Source organism: Muntiacus reevesi, chromosome 1, assembly GCF_963930625.1.
Source record: "Muntiacus reevesi chromosome 1, mMunRee1.1, whole genome shotgun sequence".
Classification (NCBI taxonomy): Eukaryota; Metazoa; Chordata; class Mammalia; order Artiodactyla; family Cervidae; genus Muntiacus; species Muntiacus reevesi.
The window spans coordinates 54958296-54978599 of NC_089249.1; the positions used below are offsets into that span (position 1 = coordinate 54958296).

The window sequence follows — 20304 nt, forward strand, 5'->3', positions numbered from 1 at the left end:
AGCTAATAAAAGGAAAAAGACGATGGTTGCGCCAACTGAACTCGGCCGCCATCATGCTCTAGTTTCCCCTTCTCCTCTCCGCGTCCGCGACCGAGGAAGCGGCCTCTGGGATGCTGAGGGGGTGTGTCCCCGAATGATTGGCGCAGGGAGCTCAGCCAATCCTAGCTCGTCAAACGGAACGCATTTGACCAATGAGGGGCGACGGCTACGGCGAGGCATTGGAGGGGCGGAACGGCAGCTTGACGGGCACAAAAGCCAGCCAGTGAGGGTCGGCAGCATCCTCCCTCCGGCCAATGGAGTGGGGCTCTGGGCGGGGCCCCGAGTGTTTGTGTTGTGGTTTTGGGGGAGGGAGGCGGAGGGGAAAGTTTGTTTATTTTGTTTTTAGTTTCTGGGGTCCCCGTGTTTCTCGGAGGTGAAGCGGGAGGGAGTGACCCCCTCCCCCGAACCCCTCAGTCCCCCTACTACGTCGCCTCCATAGCCTGCGAAGGAGCGGGGACCGCGCGCATCGCAGCGCATCGCCTCACAGCGGAACGCCGCGCACTCGGAGCCGGCACGGCTCGGCGGTGAGTGAGGACCGACGGCCACCGCCGCCCTTCCCCTCCCCCCGCTCACCGCCCAGTCAGAGCCGGGCGGCCGGGTGGGCGAGGACGTCCGCGGGAGCGCGCGGCGCGGGGCCGGCCTGTCAAGCTGAGGCGCAGCGTGTGCGTGTCCTCGCGAGTGAGCGCGCGCGGCGGGGAGAGGGCCGGGAGGGGCGTGAGCGCGCGCGGGGCCGGCGGGGGCGGTGGCGTTGGGCGCGCGCTCCGCGGGGCGGGCGTCTGGTGGGTTTGACCCCGGGGCGGGGAGGGACGCGGGCGATGTCCGCGCGCGGGGCAGGGGCGCCCGGAATGGCCGGGTCGGGGCCGGCGGGCGGGCGGGCGCGCGCGGCGGCGGCGGCGGCGGGCGTCACGCGCCGGCAGGTGTGAGCTGGGGGAGGGCTTCCGGGTGGGCCGGTCGAGTAGAGTTCGCTTCCCGTCGCCGGGGCACTTCGGGGCCGGGAGGGGTCCCTGTGGCGGCGGAGAGCCGAAGCCCACGGAGGCGCGTCGGGGCCCCTTGCCTGGCGGTGGCGAGGGAGGCGTCAGGCCTCGGAGCCCCCTGGTCCCCACCTGTGTGCAAGACCTGCGTGACAGAGTGAATGCGCTCCCCTGCCCAACCCGGGCCGGTCGTCCCAGCTCCTGTGTGGCCACAGGTCGATTAACTCTTCCCCAGGGAAAGGAGGGCGAGGGGACTATCAGCGGACGACCAGCCAGAAGTGTTTTCTGCCATTCCCTGGTCCTGCGCCCTTGGTTTCAAACTAGTGGGTTTCCACAGTGGGCTTAACTGCACCATGTAGTGGCTGAAGACACCCAATAAGGGTAGCCTCTTGTCGGTGACCTTAAGGCCCAGCCCATCCTCGGTTACTTGAACACCAGGAATTAGTCTGGGTCTTTTCAGGCTCTCTGCTTTTTCACGTATCTGCCGGCTGCACTATTACTTTTTAGCCTCTGTGCTAAAGGTTGAAGCGAGGCATAAGGTGAATTCAAGTTGGCCATTTGCTTACAATATAGGCAAAATATACAACAAAATTAGCCAGAGATGTTTCTCCATAGTCGGTGAATAAAACGTTGTTAATTACTGTTCCCCTCCCCCAGCAGTTAAGCAAACAGAAATAAGATGTATAGAAGTCTTACATTTTAGTATTTTGTCTAAGTTTAACAATAGCGGCTGTTTTCTTCCTAGTTGTGGGGAATTTCAGTAGGATGATAGTTTCCTATTGATTCGGGTGGCTTTGGAACTGTTTAGCTTTTGATAGTGTTATGTAAATGGCTCTTAAAAAGCAGAACTTTTAGCACATTGACACCTCTGCCGTGTGCGTTGTCTCACTAGGTAAGTAGTAGGAGAGATGTGAATGTAGTAGGTCCATATACTAAGGCAAGCATCCGGAACACGAATCAGACTGGCTTGTTCCACTTGGAATGCAGTGATGATATGATGCCTTTAAAATAATTTTTTAGTTCTTGACTGTTTTTAAGTTCCTTCCCAAACATTTGAGCAGAAAAGTTTCTGATGGGACTTAAGAAGAAATTCCCAAGCGGCTTTTCTAATGTAGCACATAAATGTCATGCCCTTTGGGAGGTGGGTCGGGAAATATTTTTGTCCTCATTCAAATGGAAGCACTTAAAAATGTTTTAAATCAGAACAATGCCATTTGTTCAAATGATAATGATAACGTTAGCTAACTTATTTTTTTTTTGCGCTCTTTGCCTATGCCAACCTGTTTATATTTTTTACCTAATCCTTACCTCAAACCTGTGAGGTCGGTATCATTACTGTAGTATGGATGGGGAAAACAGCCTCCAAAAGCCACAGAGCTAGGAAGTTAAAGGGCATCGATCGGTTTAGTCTTCAGTCTGATTTCAAACCCTATGCATATTCCATTTTGCACCCCCCCCCCCCAAATTACCCATAGGAAGAAATGCAGAAAGGACACTGAGAAGCAGAAAGGGATGGAAAAGGGAAATGTGACTGATGATTAGGTTCTTCATACCTAGCTTAAGAATTAATGAAACTTATCCTTAATTTTTAAAGATTAGCATTTTTACTAGTGTTACATCTAAGCCTTGTTTAATTTCTTCCCTATTTAATTTTTACAGAGATAAATTAAAGTGCCTTTAATTCAGGGGTCAAGGCTTTCAGAGCTTTTTGTGCAGGTCTACACTCTGGTACCTTGCTGTTGTCAGTTAACCCTTCCAGGGACCAGGCATCATTCAGTTTTGTATCCAGCAGGGTGCTTGAATCATACAATAGGACCACAGTAAATGTCAGTTGACTAAGAAACAGTTTAGAATGTTATGACTTAGGGTTCATTTTAGCGGGTTTAATTTAATGGGACAGTAAAGAGAATAGCTCATGTGCTAAAGGCATGTTCTGGAAGAATACTTAAATGGAGCAGTTCATAGAGCCTAGGAAGTAAATTTTTTTATTTTGAAAATTTCCGTTATTAATATAATAACATTCTGAATGTTAACACATGTACAGATTCATGTAACCAGTGCCACAATCAGGGTACAGAATGGTCCCATCATTCTTCAAAGACTCCCTCATGCTCTGTCCCTTTCGAGAGCCCTGAATTCTGTCCCAGAGAGAAACACTAAGGATCTGATTCAGGCTCGTGTCGCTTTTTTTTCCCCTCTCTTTTCAACTACTTGAAAATGTTATTTACTTTTGGGATTTAAACTGTCACTTCTCTGTGTGTTAACCTCAGTATCCCATGTCTGATCTCTCTTCCATTCTCTAAAACAACATTCATATTTACCTGCTGGAATTCTTCCCTAGTGCTTCATACTCAGTATGTTTAGAGTTGTGCCTCCCAGCTAGTGTCTCCCAAATCAACTCTTCCATCAGATTTTTCTATATTTTTTGGTGGTGCCATACTTCTCCCAAACTTGCAACCCTGGAAAACTTGAAAATGAAAGTCACTCAGTCTTGTTCAACTCTTGGCGACCCCATGAACTATGTAGTCAGTGGAATTCTCCAAGCCAGAAATCAGTGTGGGTCGCTGTTCCCTTCTCCAGGGGATCTTCCCAACCCAGGGATTGAACACAGGTCTCCTGCATTGTAGGCGGATTCTTTACTGTCTGAGCCACCAGAGAAACCCCAGGGAAAACTTTGAAGGGCCTTATTATCATTACCTTTTGGCCATGCCATGTGGCATGTAGGTTTTAGTTTCCTGGCCAGGGATCAAACCCATGCTGCCTGCATTGGCAGCATGGGGTCCTGACCACGGGACCACCAGGCGAGTCCCTTGAAGGGCCCTATCTTACATTCTGTTACCCCAGACCAGGTATGTTGCTACTCAGCTACAAATGCTGGTTCCTGCCCCTTTGCTCCCAAGCCCGCTTCTGTTCAGGGGGCTGAGCCGACAGAGCATAGCTGGCTTAACACTCGGAACCCATCAAGATTGGACCACGTCCCTGGTCAGAACCGCTCACAGCTTCCCATTGCACTTGGACCCATTCGGGATTTTATTTTCCATCCCGTGAAGCTGTGCAAGATCTGGCCTTTGCCTGCCTCTCCAGCCTTCTCACACCTTTTTTATGACCCACCTGCCTTCTTGACATTCTAACTACATAGCCTTTCTTTCAGTTGTCTGAATTACCCAAGCCTTTTCTGGCCTTAAGGTTTTTGTGCACAGCACTGGCCTGGCCTGGGCCGTTACTCCCCCTGGTCTTCACCCACCTGACTTCAGGGTTCACATGAAATTGTCACTTCTTCAGAGAGTCTTTCCTTTATGACCTCATCCCACTACTCCCATCCTCCCTCAGTTAGATCTCTCAGAGCTTCCTGTTCTTTTTTCATAGTTCTCACCACAATGTTTGATTCAGGACCATGTCTGTTTCCCATACCTCCAGAGCTGAGCCAAGGACCAGGCATACAGCAGACTCCCAGTAAATATTTGTTGGCTGTGTTGTGAGTCTGGGTGTTTGCTTTTATAATTTATTGCTATCTTGTAGTTTTTGGTAGCCTTTCTACCTACTACCTTCGCCGAACTTGATCCTACTCAGAGGTCTTGCCACAGAGAAAGAGAGATCTGGAATCGCTAAAGAGGACACTGATTTTGTTCTCCTGAATGTCACCTCTGCCTGGGAGCCCTTCCACTGAGCCAGATGAGACCTAACCTGACTCTCAACCGGGGCTGGGCTTGCGAGTCCGCTGAGCAGTGCACCTTGGTCATCCAGGCTCACGTCAGTGCTTGCAGCTGTTCCTCTTCCCTCACCTCACCCTGCGCTTGGTTTTTTCCTCCTCTCTCCACCCAGCGTGGGACTTCTAAAGACCTTGTACACTTTCCAACTGAGCCCGCTTATCCGTTGACATTTGCCGGCCTTTTGACATTGACAACCGCCTCTAGTGTCTTGACCCTACGGATGGCCCCCACGCTCCTGAAACAGCGCTTCGTTTATGTTTCCTGCACACTCCCCAAATCTACCACAAGCACTTCGGTTTAAAAACATTCAATAGTGTTTCATAGCCCCAAGGGATTAAACTCTGTAGCTTGTTATTTAAAGCTCTCTGGACCAGCACTGTGCAGTAGAAATAGAATGCAAGCCACAGATGTGAACCACACATGTAATTTTAAATTTTCTAGTAGCCACATTAAAAAGGTAGAAAGAAAGGGTGAAATTGATTTTTCATAACACTTTATTTACATCGAGATATCCAAGATATTATGTAAACATACAATCAGTTAAAAAGTTGAGGTGCTTTACATGCTTTTTGTCATGTGAAACTGAAATCCGGAGTGTACTTTTCACTTAACATATCTCAGTTGAGACTCACCACATTTCCAGTGCTCAATAGCTACACATGGCAAGTGGCTACCATGCCGTACCGCACAGCTCTGAACCATGTCCTTAGTATAGTTGGAGGCTTTACCGGGCTAATTGCCACCACTAACCTTTTGGTTACTCACTTCTCCTTGAAACCAGGTCCTTTTCCAAATATGCTAACCGTCCTTGCTGAGAAACCCAGAAAATTCAGGTCTCACCATCTCCTCTGACCCGTTTTAACATTAATTTTTTCATGTAGCAGTTATATACAATATTTATCAGTTTGTATTATAATCAGGGGTAGTGTTAAAATATTCAATAACTGATAAGGCGTGGGAATAGGTGCTGATGAATTAGAACCTATGGCAGTTGTGTTCTCATCTGTGTGTACCTGCTGAATTATAGCTCCGATCGTCCTGGGTTATGTATTATTGGCTGAGTTCCTTGAAGGCAGACTATAAGACTGAGTTCCCTGAAGGCAGGCTTTTGGCCTACTCAACTTTGCTTTCCTAAGAGGACTCCTTATCTGGCTCATAGTAGATCAGTTCAGTCGCTTAGTTGTGTCCAACTCTTTGCGAACCCATGAAAAGCAGCATGCCAGGCTTCCCTGTCCGTCACCAACTCCCAGACTTGCTCAGACTCATGTCCTTTGAGTCGGTGATGCCATTCAACCATCTCATCCTCTGTTGTCCCCTTCTCCTCCTGCCTTCACTCTTCCCCAGTATCAGGATCTTTTCCAATGAGTCAGTTCTTTGCATCAGGTGGCCAAAGTATTGGAGTTTCAGCATCAGTTCTTCCAATGAATATTCAGGAATGATTTCCTTTAGGATGGACTGGTTTGATCTTGCAGTCCAAAGGACTCTCAAGAGTCTTCTCCAAGACCACAGTTCAAAAGCATCAGTTCTTCAGCGCTCAGCTTTCTTTATGATTCCACTCTCACATCCATACATGACTACTGGAAAAAACCATGGTTTTGACTATATGAATCTTTTCAGTAAAGTAATGGCTCTGCTTTTTAATATGCTATTTAGGTTTGTCAGAGCTTGCTCATAGTAGATAGTCTATAAATATTTTAAATCGCTGAACAAATGCTACCTTGTATTTTGTTTTATTTTTTCTATGTGCTACATTTTATCTTTTCAATTAGAAACCAAAATACAAGTGCTTTGATGACAGAGATCATGAATTATGAAGAACTAGATGGCAGTTTCTTGATTGTCTCCATAGGAGAACTTCTTCTGAATGAAAATTCACTTTAAAAAAATAACTGTTTAGAAGTTGTTATGGGTTTTCAGGCTGGGCAAATAATGAAGTGTGACTTTAATTTAATGAAACTTACTTTCTTCTGTGGTTTTGTAAGCTGGCTGTGAAAGCAGCTTCAAAAGAAGAACTCCTTGGAATTAATGCAAACTCTTCCAGTTAGGGGCATATTTGGTTCCTGGAAAGGACCTGAACTAGAAGTGAAAAATCCTGGGTTGGTTTGTGTTTTAGACATATACTTGAGTACCAACTATGTTCCAAGCACAGGAATGATTGAAAATTCAAAAACATAGTATGAAAGAGTACAGCTTTAACACAAAGATGATATGACTAATTCTTTCTAGGAATATTGAGTTTCACTTTGCTGCTTTATACTTTCCTCATTTCTAGCATGGACTACACTGTATAGTGTTTCTAGATCTGTCTCTTGCATCAGATTGTGAGTTTCTTAAGAGCAAGACTTGCATTCATTTCTGTATGAATGCACACACTGTTCTGCGCCTACCATATTGTAGGTACTCAAATGTTTGTTGAGTAAGAATCTTCAAATAAATTACTCAGTTTGCAGAACTTAATTTTTTCCCTTGTAAGTAGTGAATTCTCTGCCTCAGAGAATTGTAGAAACTGCAGAAGGAATAATTGCTTAAGACTATCTGTCTGTTCTTTATATGTTATTCCTCAAATATAAAATATTTAACTAAGAAACAAGTGTACCTCTAATCACATGTCCTCCCTACTTAAATTTGTTAACCTGTCCCCTAAATGCTGCCATCCACTCTCTGGAGTATAAACTTCACAAGAATAAGCATCTGATCTGTCTTGTTTACTAAAGGCCCAGGAAGACCCTGCCTCGTTTCCTGTCCTCCCCTTTGCTGCCTATACTCTTGTCACACTGACCTTTTGGTTTCTGAAATGCATATCCCCTCCTGCTCAACGTCTCTTCCTTGCACTTGCCATTCCCATGGTCTGGAAGCTTCACACCCCAACCCTAGTTGTTGCCTCTTCAATCCTTGGAGCCCTGTTTATGTGTTATTTCTTAAGCACACTCCTCCCCCCCCCCAAGTAGAAATGCTCCTTTTAAACACTCAAAGCACTTAATTGTAGTTAAGTAATCATTTAATTTGTATGTTGTTTCCCTGCTAGAAAATAGCTTCGTGAATAAAAATGCCTTGTCTGTGTTGCTCACATTTTTATCACCAGTATCTGGCACCCACTGTGGTACTCTTGCCTAGAGCATCCCCATGGACAGAGGAGCTTGGCAGGCTGCAGTCCATGGGGTCGCAAAGAGCCGGACACGACTGAGCGGCTCAACACAGCACAGCATCTCCCACTGTAAATTACATGTAGTAGGTCCTGAATGGAAGTCTTTCAAATAAATTAGGAAAGAAAACTAAAACAGAAAAGTATCTCATTCTGATGGTTTAAATAAATATATGGGGGCGGGGGCGGCTTTCCATTTTAGGTTGTCTCTAGGGTCTATTTTTTTCTTAATTTCTACCTGTAATAGGTAAACTTTTCATTATTATAGAAAGAATATTATAATAAAAAATTTTAATTTGTATGAAAATTTTATCTAGTTGTTGTAGAGTTGGGGTTTTCTTTTTTTTTTTTTTTGGTAGTGTATGGGATCCCAGTTCCTCGACCAGGGTTTGAACCCAGGTCATGGCAGTGAAAACCTGGAATCTTAACCACTAGACCACCAGGGAACTCCCCATTGCAGAGTTTAATGAGTATCTTTTTAATCCTTTATTAGTAGAAATGATCAGAATGGTTATTCCTTTAAACACTTTTTTATGTGGTCGGTACTTGCTTGACTGCAGTTTACACTGAATGTTTGTGTGCTCACTGTGTGCTGAATGCTGGGTTAGGAGCTAGGACTACAGGGATGGGATAAGAAGAGATCTTTGTTTCCAAGGCACGCACAGCCAAGTGGGCAAGGCGGACACACACACAGATAGTGCCGTTTGGTGTTGTAAGTGTTACAGTAGGCATTCAGGGGAGGGGGCAGGGGTGAAAAGAAAAATCGTCCACACAACTAGAGGTCAGGAAAGCCTTTCCAGGGAAGGTAACATTTCCACCCAGTCATGGAGGAAGAGGGCATTTCAGGCAGGGCAAATGGCCTACACAGAGGCCTAAAGGAGCATTTTTAGTATAAGGAGAGGATGGCACAGTGGTGTGCTTTTATAAAGCTGGTGTCAGGGTACAGGGCCAACAGCTGACTTACAGACCTGTAAGTGACATATCAGACTCAGATTACACTACATTTCAGAACTGGAAATAGTCTTAGAAATAATTGTTGTGATTCTATACATTTGAATTCATAAAGGCATCCTAAAGTACCATTCAAAGAAGCTAATCGTAAACCAGAATGATGCTTGTCACTTCTAATTAATATACTTGCTTGAATATAGCACCTATAACTAGGCAAATGATTTCAGGTGGAGTTAGAAAGTGGTGACTCAGTTAAGCTTATCTAGGAGCAGAGAAGCACAAGTTGGAATCAAGATGGCTGGGAGAAATAGCAATAACCTCAGATATGCAGATGACACCACCCTTATGGCAGAAAGCAAAGATGAACTGAAGAGCCTCTTGATAAAAGTGAAAGAGGAGAGTGAAAAAGCTGGCTTAAAATTCAACATTCAAAAAAGTAAGATCATGGCATCTGGTCCCATCACTTCATGGCAAATAGATGGGGAAACAATGGAAACAGTGACAGACTTTATGTTCTTGAGCTCCAAAATCACTGCACATGGTGAGTGCAGCCATGAAATTAAAAGACGCTTGCTTCTTGGAAGAAAAACTATGGCCAACCTAGACAGCATGTTAAGAACAGAGACATTACTTTACCATCAAAGGTCCATCTTGTCAAAGCTATAGTTTTTCCAGTAGTCATGTGTGGATGTGAAAGTTGAATCGTAAAGCTGAGCACTAAAGAAGTGATGCTTTTGAACTGTGGTGTTGGAGAAGACTTTTGAGAGTCCCTTGGACTGCAAGGAGATCAAACCAGTCCATCCTAAAGGAAATCAGTCCTGAATATTCATTGGAGGAACTGATGCTGAAACTCCAATACTTTAGCCACCTGATGCAAAGAACCGACTCACTGGAAAAGACCCTGATGCTGGGAAAGATTGGGGGCAGGAGGAGAAGGGGACGACAGAGGATGAGATGGTTGGGTGGTATCACCGACTCGATGGACATGAGTTTGAGCAAAGCTGGGAGTTGGTGATGGACAGGGAAGCCTGGCATTCTGCAGTCTAAGGGGTCACAAAGAGTTGGACACGAATGAGCAACTGAACTGAACTGAGGAGCAGAGAGTAAAGGAAGTTTACCTCCAGATTGCTTGAGACAGTGCTGATCGACCTCACAGGACCAGATACTGAACCAGTCAAAGGGATGGTGTCCGAAGGGATTACCTAGAACGGCCTCCAGGTGAAGTACTGGGAAAGATGATTTTTTACAGCTTGAAATTCTAGTTTTACTTAACCTGTAAGTCTAGTCAGGGCTATGGTTCTTCCAGTAGTCATGTACAGATATGAGACTTGGACCATAAAAATGGCTGAGCACTGAAGAAGCACCAAAAAATTGATGCTTTCAAACTGTGGTGCTGGAGAGGACTCTTGAGAGTCCCTTGGACTGTAAGGAGATCAAACCAGTCAATCCTAAAGGAAATCAACCCTGAATATTCATTGGAAGGACTGTTGCTGAAACTGAAGCTTCAGTACTTTGGCCACTGATGCAGAGCGCCAGCTCATTGGAAAAGACCTTGATGCTGGGAAAGATTGAAGGCAGGAGGAGATGAGGGCAGCAGAGGATGAGATGGTCAGATAGCTTCACCAACTCAGTGGACATGAATTTGAGCAAGCTCCAGGAGTTAGTGGAGGACAGAGGAGCCTGGCGTGCTACAGTCCATGGGGGTTGCAAAGAATGGGACACAACTTAGCTAATGAACAACAAAAAGAACAACACAAATCTTTAAGTGGTTCACTGAGCCAGCATTAGTTTAATTTGATTCTCAACTAAAAGTGAAGAAAGGAAGATTTATTGAATGGAAATTCAGCCCATTTTCTTTCAGTTTACACCTTTTTAGTTTAATAACTCCTCTTTTTCAGCCCTGTTATTCTTAAGTAGTGCCTCCTTTTCCCCAGTTCACCCCAACTCTTACTGTCTTTCATCCTGTTGTCATTGTTAAGTACAGTTAGGAGATGTCTGGACTTTGTTGGCTAACCAGTGTTTCTCAGATTTTCATATTCAGAACTTGATAGTTTACAGAAAGAGAGGTGATTAAGCTCTAGTAGTGCTGATCCCATTCAGAAGATGATAATTAACCTGTTACAAAGTTGATTGCTACAAATTTCTGTGTGTTTATTGACCTACATTACAAGGAGCTATGGAGATGGTAGGAAAATGGATGGTAGGGAAAATGACACCAGTGAATATACTTTATTTTAAGATGTTTGGAGTGAAAAGGAAGGAGAAAATGGAAGCAGGTGAGGCTGAGAAGGCCACAACATCTTGAGGTAAGATAGAAAATCTATTTAAAGGTGTAGAAATGAGACAGGAGGAAAAGAAACAGGGCAGAACCTTTAAAAGAATGACTTAGCTGTTAAGGATATGGCATAAACTGATTAGAACTGATTATGCCCAGGATGGCATCAAGATTCAACTTCCAGGAGACCCTGAACCTCATTATACACTCATGCTGATACACTAGCACATGATAAATGACACACCCGCAGGCACCATGACACTTCTGATGCTGACCATAAAAGGGCAACAAGTGGGCGGTGGCCCAATTCCTGGAAGTCCCTGCCCCTTCCCCCTGAAATAGTTGGAATAATCCTCCCACCCGTTAGCTTACCCAGCCCGTAAACACTGAGCACCCCATATTTTGTGGCCGCTCTTGACTTTTGAGACAGCCCACACTGTGTGTGTGGAGTGTGTTTCTACCATGGTTGCTCACATTCTGAGATGGACTACATTCTATAATTGGAATGTGTATCACCTTCAATAAACCTGCTTTTTATTTCCTGTGGCTCACTCTTGAATTCTTTTCTGCGCTAAGCCAAGGACCATCACTTGGTGGCCCAGCCCAGGAACTTGCCCACGACCTGGATCATGGCCATCTTCTCATGCCCCTTTTTCCTGCAACCTCTTTACAAAGGATATTGATAAATCTTTTTAGTTATCACTTTGCCTCTCGCTGAATTCCTTCTGCACTGAGACATAAAGAACCTGAGCTTCATTAAGTCCGGAGATGAGTTATGCAGTTTCGGTTGGCAGATTGTGGGTTTGAGTCCCAAGTGAGGTGCAATTTCAGGAAGCACCCAGGAGAGTGAAGTGATAACTAGGACACGTTCCTTGTAGTTCCTCCACTAGAGAAGAGGGAGAAGTCAGGAGTTCACTCTTGGATACCTAGAGCCTAAAACAAGTTTATACCACTTTGTTGTTTTCTGTGCCACAGAATGGTTTGCATACAGTAAGCAGTACTAAGAGATAAATCCACAGGATTGGAAGAAGTTATTGATTGTAGCTTTAAACTTGTTCCAGTTACTGTGTCATACTCTCTGTGATTAATGACAGATGAACATGTTTATTATTCCTATATTTTATGAGTAGTACAGTTAATATTGTTTTCTTCCCCTAGAAGTGCTAATTACATGTATACATTTAAAATGTACCACAGATTTTTTTTTAATTTATATATTTTTTGCTTATGGGCTGTGCCAGGTCTCAGTTTCGTTCTTCATCGTGGCACGAAGGGTCTTTGAGTTGTGGCATGTGTGATCTAGTTCCCTGACTAAGGACCCAGGCCCCCTGCATTAGGAATGTGGAGTCTTAGCCACTGAGCCACCAGGGAAGTCCCTGGATGTCTTCATTTTTCATACCTAGGAAGAGCCTCCAAAAGTAGGAGAGGTCCAAGCTCCCTGACTTAGGCCCAGGTCAATACGTTGCAGGAAAATGGGGCACAAGAGGCTTGTTATGTTCCAGGTCTCGGATGAGTTCCTGGGATTGGCTGCCAAGGTGAGAGTCCTTGGCTTTGCACAGGAAAGAGCTGAAGAGTGAGCTATGCTGAAGTGAAAGCAGGTTTACTTAAGATTCGCACTCCATAGACACAGGGTGTTTGGTCTCAGAGGGCAAAGGCTGCCCCCAGATACGGGGTGGTTCATTTTTATGGGCTGGGTAATTTCACAGGGTTCCAGTGTGAAGGCAGGAGTGAGAGATGAAGCCCAGGTCCCCCTAGGAGCTAGGTGTTTTTCCTTCAGTGAAAATCTTGCTACTGGTATATCGTGCTCAGTAATATCCTTTCCGTGAGATATTTTACCCAAAAGTGTCTCTCTTTGAGACTTCTGTTAGTAAGTAAACAACTCTCTCTTAAATGTATTGTGGACAACAGATTTTAAAATAAAGTTTCACCAACTACTCTTGTCAACCTTATTTTCTCTATAAAAGTTTTATAGTTTTATACAAGGTGTTTAACATTTATGATGTTTTTATTTTGCAGTGTGGCTCTATACCCATAAACAAAAGGGCATACTGATTATAGATTCCAGCTTAAACCATGCTGGAGGAGATTTCTTTCTGCCCCCACATTCCTAATGTATGGCCAAAACATGGGCCCACAGGGAAAGCATTACTTTTAAAACACCAAGAGAATCGGTGAAAGGGCTCTTTGTGGAATTAACAAAAACAAAACAAGAGAATGAAAATGCAAAAGGCATCACAATTCAAGCCAGTAAGGGCTGGTTTGAAAACTTTAAAAAGGGGACCCTGTGCCCCACACAGAGTTTGTGGGGCGACCTCAGCACATTGTGACCTCGCCCTGCGCTTCCCGAAGCTGCCAGAGCCGGGGCTGCGCACCCAGGCCGCGCGCTTGCTTCTGAAGCAGAGACCTGCCGAGCTTGCATTCACTGCACCTAAACGCGCGTATTGAGTGTAATTTTCTCTTGTATGCCTGTCATTTGGGGTGCCATTCAAAAAGGTGACTCTGGAGGCTGGAAATGGGTCTCTGCTTCACCTCCCTAAATGATTTGCTCACCTGGGTCCCCTCATTGGTAACCATCCTCCCAGCACCTGCATCTTGAAACCCAGAAACCCTGCATCTTGGAACATTGCCATCATATCTTGTAGCTCTTTTCTCTATAGCTTTGGACTTGGAGCCTCTCATATTTTGTTTTCATGCCACCATCTTGCTTCTGAGTCATCCTCAGGCTATGTCTGGATTATTAAAACAGCTTCCTGTGCCTGCTCCCATTCCTAGTTTCCCTCCAGAAAACATTTCCTACTTACTATTTACTTTTCCCTTCTCGATCAACCTTTCTTATTCTGTGAAGTCCAAACCTCTGTGTCTGACCCAGACCCTTTAATGCTTCCATCTATCAGCTCTTGTTCCCTAGAGCTCTTTGCCCTTTCCCCCTCGCAATCTTTTCTCTGTATTTCATATGATTTTCTCCCTTTTTGTGTCTGTACTTTATAAGGGCTATGCATTATGTAAAATATTCTCCCTTGTTTCTGGATTCCAAACCATTTTCCTTCTTACTCTTAAAAAACATTCTCTAAACTGTCTCCCTGGAAGTACGTCATTATTAAACACCTCTTCATTTAGATACAGTTTGTTTCTGTTGATATGGTTGTGACATTAAGGAATCAGATAAAGTTTGCTAATTTCATTTATTACTTCTAGTGACTTTTTTGTAATCATTTTGTTTTTCTTCTATACACAATTATATCATTTACCAAGAATGACAATTTTACTTTCTAGCCTTTGAGTTCTAATTCTTTTTTTTTTTTTTTTAATTATTTTTTTGTTTGGCTGCATTGGATCTTAGTTGTGGCATGATGGATCTTTTGTTGCAGCATGTGGATTCTCTAGCTGTGGCCTACAGGCTCGGTAGTTGTGGTAAGAGGGCTCCGGAGTGCGTGGGCTTCAGTAGCTGTAGCACACAGGCTCTTTAATTGTGGCATGGGGGCTTTTAGTTGCTGTGCGACATGTGGGATCTTAGTTCACCAACCAGGGATTGAACCCACGTCCCTTGATTTGCAAGGTGGATTCTTAAGCACTGGTGGTTATTGTTCAGTTCGTAAGTCATAGTCCAGCTCTTTGCAACCCCATAGACTGCATTACCCCAGGCTTCCCTGTTCTCTCCGAGTTTGCTCCAACTCAAGTTCGTTGAGTCGGTGATGCCATCCAACCATCCCATCCTCTGTCACCCTCTTCTCTTCCTGCTCTCAATCTTTCCCAGCATCAGGGTCTAATCCCTTGAATCTTATTTGTCACTTTCATTCTATAATCATAAGGGTTTTGATTTAGGTCATACCTGAATGGTGTCAGGTATGACCTAAATCAAATCCCTTATGACTATACAGTGGAAATGAGAAATACATTTAAGGGACTAGATGTGATAGAGTGCCTGATGAACTATGGATGGAGGTTCATGACATTGTATAGGAGACAGGAATCTAGACCATCCCCAAGAAAAAGAAATGCAAAAAAGCAAAATGGCTGTTTGAGGAGGCCTTACAAATAACTGTGAAAAGAAGGGAAGCAAAAAGCAAAGGAGAAAAGGAAAGATACACCCATTTGAATGCAGAGTTTCAAAGAATAGCAAGGAGAGATTAGAAAGCCTTCCTCAGCGATCAGTGCAAAGAAATAGAGGAAAGCAAGAGAATGGGAAAGACCAGAGATCTCTTCAAGAAAATTAGAGATACCAAGGGAACATTTCATGCAAAGATGGGCACAATAAAGGACAGAAATGGTAGGGACCTAACAGAAGCAAAAGATACTAAGAAGAGGTGGCAAGAATAGCTATACAAGAAAGATCTTCATGACCCAGATAATCACGATGGTGTGGTCACTCACTTAGAGCCAGACATCCTGGAATGTGAAGTCAAGTGGGCCTTGGGAAGCATCACTACAAACAAAGTTAGTGGAGGTAATGGAATGCCAGTTGAGCTATTTCAAATCCTGAAAGATGATGCTGTGAAAGTGCTGCACTCAATATGCCAGCAAATTTGGAAAACTAAAAAAAAAGAAAAGAAAAAAATTTGGAAAACTCAGCAGTGGCCACAGGACTTTGGAAAAGGTCAGTTTTCATTCCAGTCCCAAAGAAAGGCAATGCCAAAGAATGCTCAAGCTACCACACAGTTGCACTCATCTCACATGCTAGTAAAGTAATGCTTAAAATTCTCCAAGCCAGGCTTCAGCAATATGTGAACTGTGAACTTCCAGATGTTCATGCTGGTTTTAGAAAAGGCAGAGGAACCAGAGATCAAATTGCCAACATTCTCTGGATCATCGAAAAAGCAAGAGAGTTCGAGAATAGCATCTCTTTCTGCTTTATTGACTGTGCCAAAGCCTTTGACTGTGTGGATCACAATAAACTGTGGAAAATTCTGAAAGAGATGGGAATACCAGACCACCTGACCTGCCTCTTGAGAAAACTGTGCAGGTCAGGAAGCAACAGTTAGAACTGGACATGGAACAACAGACTGGTTCCAAATTGGAAAAGGAGTACGTCAAGGCTGTATATTGTCAGCCCTGCTTATTTAACTTCTATGCAGAGTAGAAGTTAAATGAGAAACATTGATCTGGAGGAAGCACAGACTGGAGTCAATATTGCTGGAGGAAATATCAATAACCTCAAATATGCAGATAGCACCATCTTTATGGCAGAAAGTGAAGAAGAGCTAAAGAGCCTCTTGATGAAAGTGAAAGAGGAGAGTGGAAAAGTTGGCTTAAAGCTCAACATTCAAAAAACTAAGATCATGGCATCTGGTCCCATCACTTCATGGGAAATAGATGGGGAAACAGTGGAGACAGTGGCTGACTTTATTTTCCTGGGCTCCAAAATCACTGTGGATGGTGATTGGAGTTGTGAAATTAAAAGACACTTACTCCTTGGAAGGAAAGTTATAACCAACCTAGACAGCGTATTAGAAAACAGAGACATTACTTTGCCTACAAAGGTCCGTCTAGTCAAGGCTATGGTTTTTCCAGTGGTCATGTATGGATGTGAGAGTTGGACTGTAAAGAAAGCTGAGCACCAAAGAATTGATGCTTTTGAACTTTTGTGGGAGAAGACTCTTGAGAGTCTCTTGGACTGCAAGGAGATCCAACCGGTCCATCCTAAAGGAGATCAGTCCTGGGTGTTCATTGGAAGGACTGATGTTGAAACTGAAGCTCCAGTACTTTGGCCACCTGATGCGAAGAGCTGACTCATTTGAAAAGACCCTGATGCTGGGAAGGATTGAGGGCAGGAGGAGAAGGGGACGACAGAGGATGAGATGGTTGGATGGCATCACCGACTCGATGGACATGGGTTTGAGTGAACTCTGGGAGTTGGTGATGGACAGAGAGGCCTGGCGTGGTGCAGTTCATGGGGTCGCAAAGAGTCGAACAGGACAGAGTGACTGAACTGAACTGAACTGAATGGTCTAGGGGTTTTCCCTACTTTCTTCAATTTAAGTCTGAATTTTGTGATAAGAAGCTTGTGATCTGAGTCACATTCACCTCTGTGTCTTGTTTTTGCTTACTGTATAGAAATTCTCCACCTTCGGCTGCAAAGAATATAATTAATCTGGTGATGTCCATGTGTAGAATCATCTCTTGTTTGTTGGAAGAGAGTGTTTGCTATAACCAGTGCATTCGCTTGGCAGAACTCTTTTAGCCTTTGCCCTGCTTTATTTTGTACTCCAAGGCCAAACTTGACTTTTACTCTAGGTAACAGTCACTTGAGTTCCTACTTTTGCATTCCAATCCCCTATGATGAAAAAGGCATCTTTTTTTCGTGTTAGTTCTAGAAGGTCTTGGAGATTGTCATAGAACTGTTCTACTTCATCTTCTTCAGCTTTAGTTTTTGGGACCGCCAGGGAAGGTCCCTGAGTTCGTTCTTGTCTTGTACTGGCTAGGACCTCAAGTACTATGTGCTAAGTCGCTTTCAGTTGTGTCCAACTGTTTGCAACCCCATAGACTGTAGCCCACCAGGCTCCTCTGTCCATGGGATTCTCCAGGCAAGAATACTGGAGTGGGTTGCCATTTCCTTCTCCAGGGGGTCTTCCCGACCCAGGACTCAGATGTGCGTCTCTTATGTCTCCTGCATTGGCAGGTGGGTGCTTTACCACTGGGCTTCCTTTGTGGCTCAGCTGGTAAACAATCCACCTGTAATGCAAGAGACCTGGGTTCAATACCTGGGTTGGAAAGATTCCCTGGAGAAGGGAAGGGCTACCCACTGCAGTATTTGGGCCTGGAGAATCCCATGGACGGTATAGTCCATGGGATCACAAAGAGCATCTATTACTTTCACTTTCACTTTTCTGCTAGTGCCATCTGGGAAGCTCTCAAGTACTATAATGGAAGTAACGTAAGCAAGTGACAAATGTTGGAGAGGATGTTGAGAGAAGGGAACTCTTATACACTGGTTGGTGGGAATGTAGATTGGTGCACCTACTGCAGAAAACAGTATGGAAGTTTCTCAAAAGACTAAAAATAGAACTATTATATGACCCAGCAGTTCCACACCTGGGATATATGAAACAAACAAACAAAAAAAGAAAACGCTAATTTGAAAAGATATATATATCCCAGTGTCCATAATAGCATTTTTTTTTTACAGCAGCCAAGATATGGAAGCACCGTTAGTGTTCATCCACAGATGAATAAATAAACAAGACATGGTATATCCAATGAAATACTACTCAGGGATTAAACAAATAATGAAATGTGGCCTTTTGCAACAACATGGATGGACTTAAAGGATATTATGCTTAGTGAAGTAAGTTAGAGAAAGACCAACACTGTATAACATCAGTTATATGTGCATTCAATAAAAATAAACTAGTGAATATAACAAAAAGAAACAGGTTCACAGACACGGGACTAGTGCTTACCAGTGGAGAGAAGGAAGAGGGCAAGGGCAGAACAGGGGTAGGAGATTAAGAGTTATAAACCACTATATATAGAATAGAATAAGTAAGCTACAAGAATATTGTGCAGCAAAGGAATATAGCCAGTGTTTTATAATAACTGTAAATGGAGGATAACCTTAAAATTGTACTATGTTGTATCCCTGAAACTTAAATATATTGTACCTCAACTACACCTCAAATTTTTTTTTAAAAAGTGATATAATGGGCATCTTTGTTTTTTCCCCAGACTCAGAGGGAAAGCATTGTGCCATTAAATGTGATGTTGGCTGTATTTTTCCTAGTGACTCAGCCGACTACTCGAGGGGTGCCCTGCAGACCTTTGGAGCTCGGTGTCCGTGCAGCTCTCTTCTCTCCAGCACCCCTGTGAGCTGCAGACTCTAGCTGCCTTGGGCTTCCCAGTATCTCAGCTCCGTCTCCCCAACTAAGGGCGGTCCCTGAGTTATACCTGGGTCCCCCCTCCCTGTGCTTTGGGCTGGAGACCTTCCCTTGGTAGCAGACTCGGACAATTATAGGGCTTACTTACCTTGTTTGTTTACCGTCTCTCAGGGATCACTATCTGTCCTTCCTTGCCTGATGTCCGATGTTTTGAAAACCATTGGTTCTCTATATTTTGTCCAGAATTGTAGTTGTTTCAGGTGCAAGGGTGCATCTGATCCCTGCTACTCCATCTTCTCTGGAAGTGGAAGTGCTGTCTTTTCTAAAAACATTTGAGGAATTATTTCGGAGTTGCTTCCAGAGTATGAGATATTCTTTGGAATTTCCGTAGGGGAAAATCTTCATTCTTTCAGGATGGATTTGATTTTAGGGAGCAACCAAGAGTCATTTTTAAGGTCTGATTAAATGATTTGTCTGGGTAATACTGTTTGGGGTCCAAAATGATTGCGAGGTAATGAGGCAGATTTCCTTGTGCAGTTTCATAAACTGTTTTGGAAGCAAAATAGGAGTTGCAAAATATTTTCAATGATGGCAACCTGATTGAGATAAATATAAACCTTTTCAGGGTATATATCTTGAAAAGTAACTTTCAGTTGAATGTTTCTATAGATTGATTGGTATATATTTAATATCAGTCTATGTTTACAACTGACATTTAACTGCTTACTAAAGCTTTCTCACATTGTTTTTATGTGATACTCTCTCTCCAACTTGATTATAAACTCAAGGATACCTGGACACTTTTGTACATTCCTTCAGTACACTGCACTTGTAACTGTGGAAGCTTCTTAAATCATGAGAGTAAACTAATTTCTGTGTAGGGAAATCAAGATCATCCTGTCAAAATACATTGCATGATCTAAAAGGATGTAAAATTTGGTTTTGATACCGGTACAGCATTATTACATTATTAATACATCATGATTTAAATTTAAAGTAACTTGTATCAGATGTTGGATTCCAGTAGGATGAGCACGTATCTGTATCTTTCTTACACTGTAGGAATTATGTGAATGACCTAGTTCAAAAAGATGCCTTGAATCTGGATCTGTTATGTAATTAACCAAGGGATATTCTTAGACCCTAGTAGATTGGTATACGCACTACATTATATGCAACCTTAATCACTAGGCATAATTCTTTGGGGGTGAAGGTAAAATTCTTTTCTCACAGTCTTTGTTTTCTAGCACCAAAAAGCCCCATTATTCCCAACTTCACCCCTCCATTAGGAAATAAGGACTTTATTTAAACATATTCTTAATGGATTAAAATCTTAGATTTTTAGCTTTCAACTTTGATATTCTTTAACTTTGTGTTTTTAGTTTACTGAATTTAGAGCTTTATG

At 43.6% G+C, this 20304-nt stretch overlaps 1 protein-coding gene across 3 annotated transcripts in view; it reads left to right on the forward strand.

The window, feature by feature from the left end:
- The first annotated feature begins 335 nt into the window (after window positions 1-335).
- TNRC6B (trinucleotide repeat containing adaptor 6B) overlaps window positions 336-20304 on the forward strand; it is a 239505-nt gene continuing 219536 nt past the window's right edge. For 2 of the 3 annotated variants that reach the window (XM_065944358.1, XM_065944391.1), the window contains exon 1: window positions 336-563. The gene's annotated coding sequence lies outside the window, so the exon portion shown is untranslated. Of the gene's footprint in view, window positions 564-674; window positions 702-20304 lie in introns of those variants that run through there. The other variant, XM_065944366.1, reaches the window with a different exon arrangement.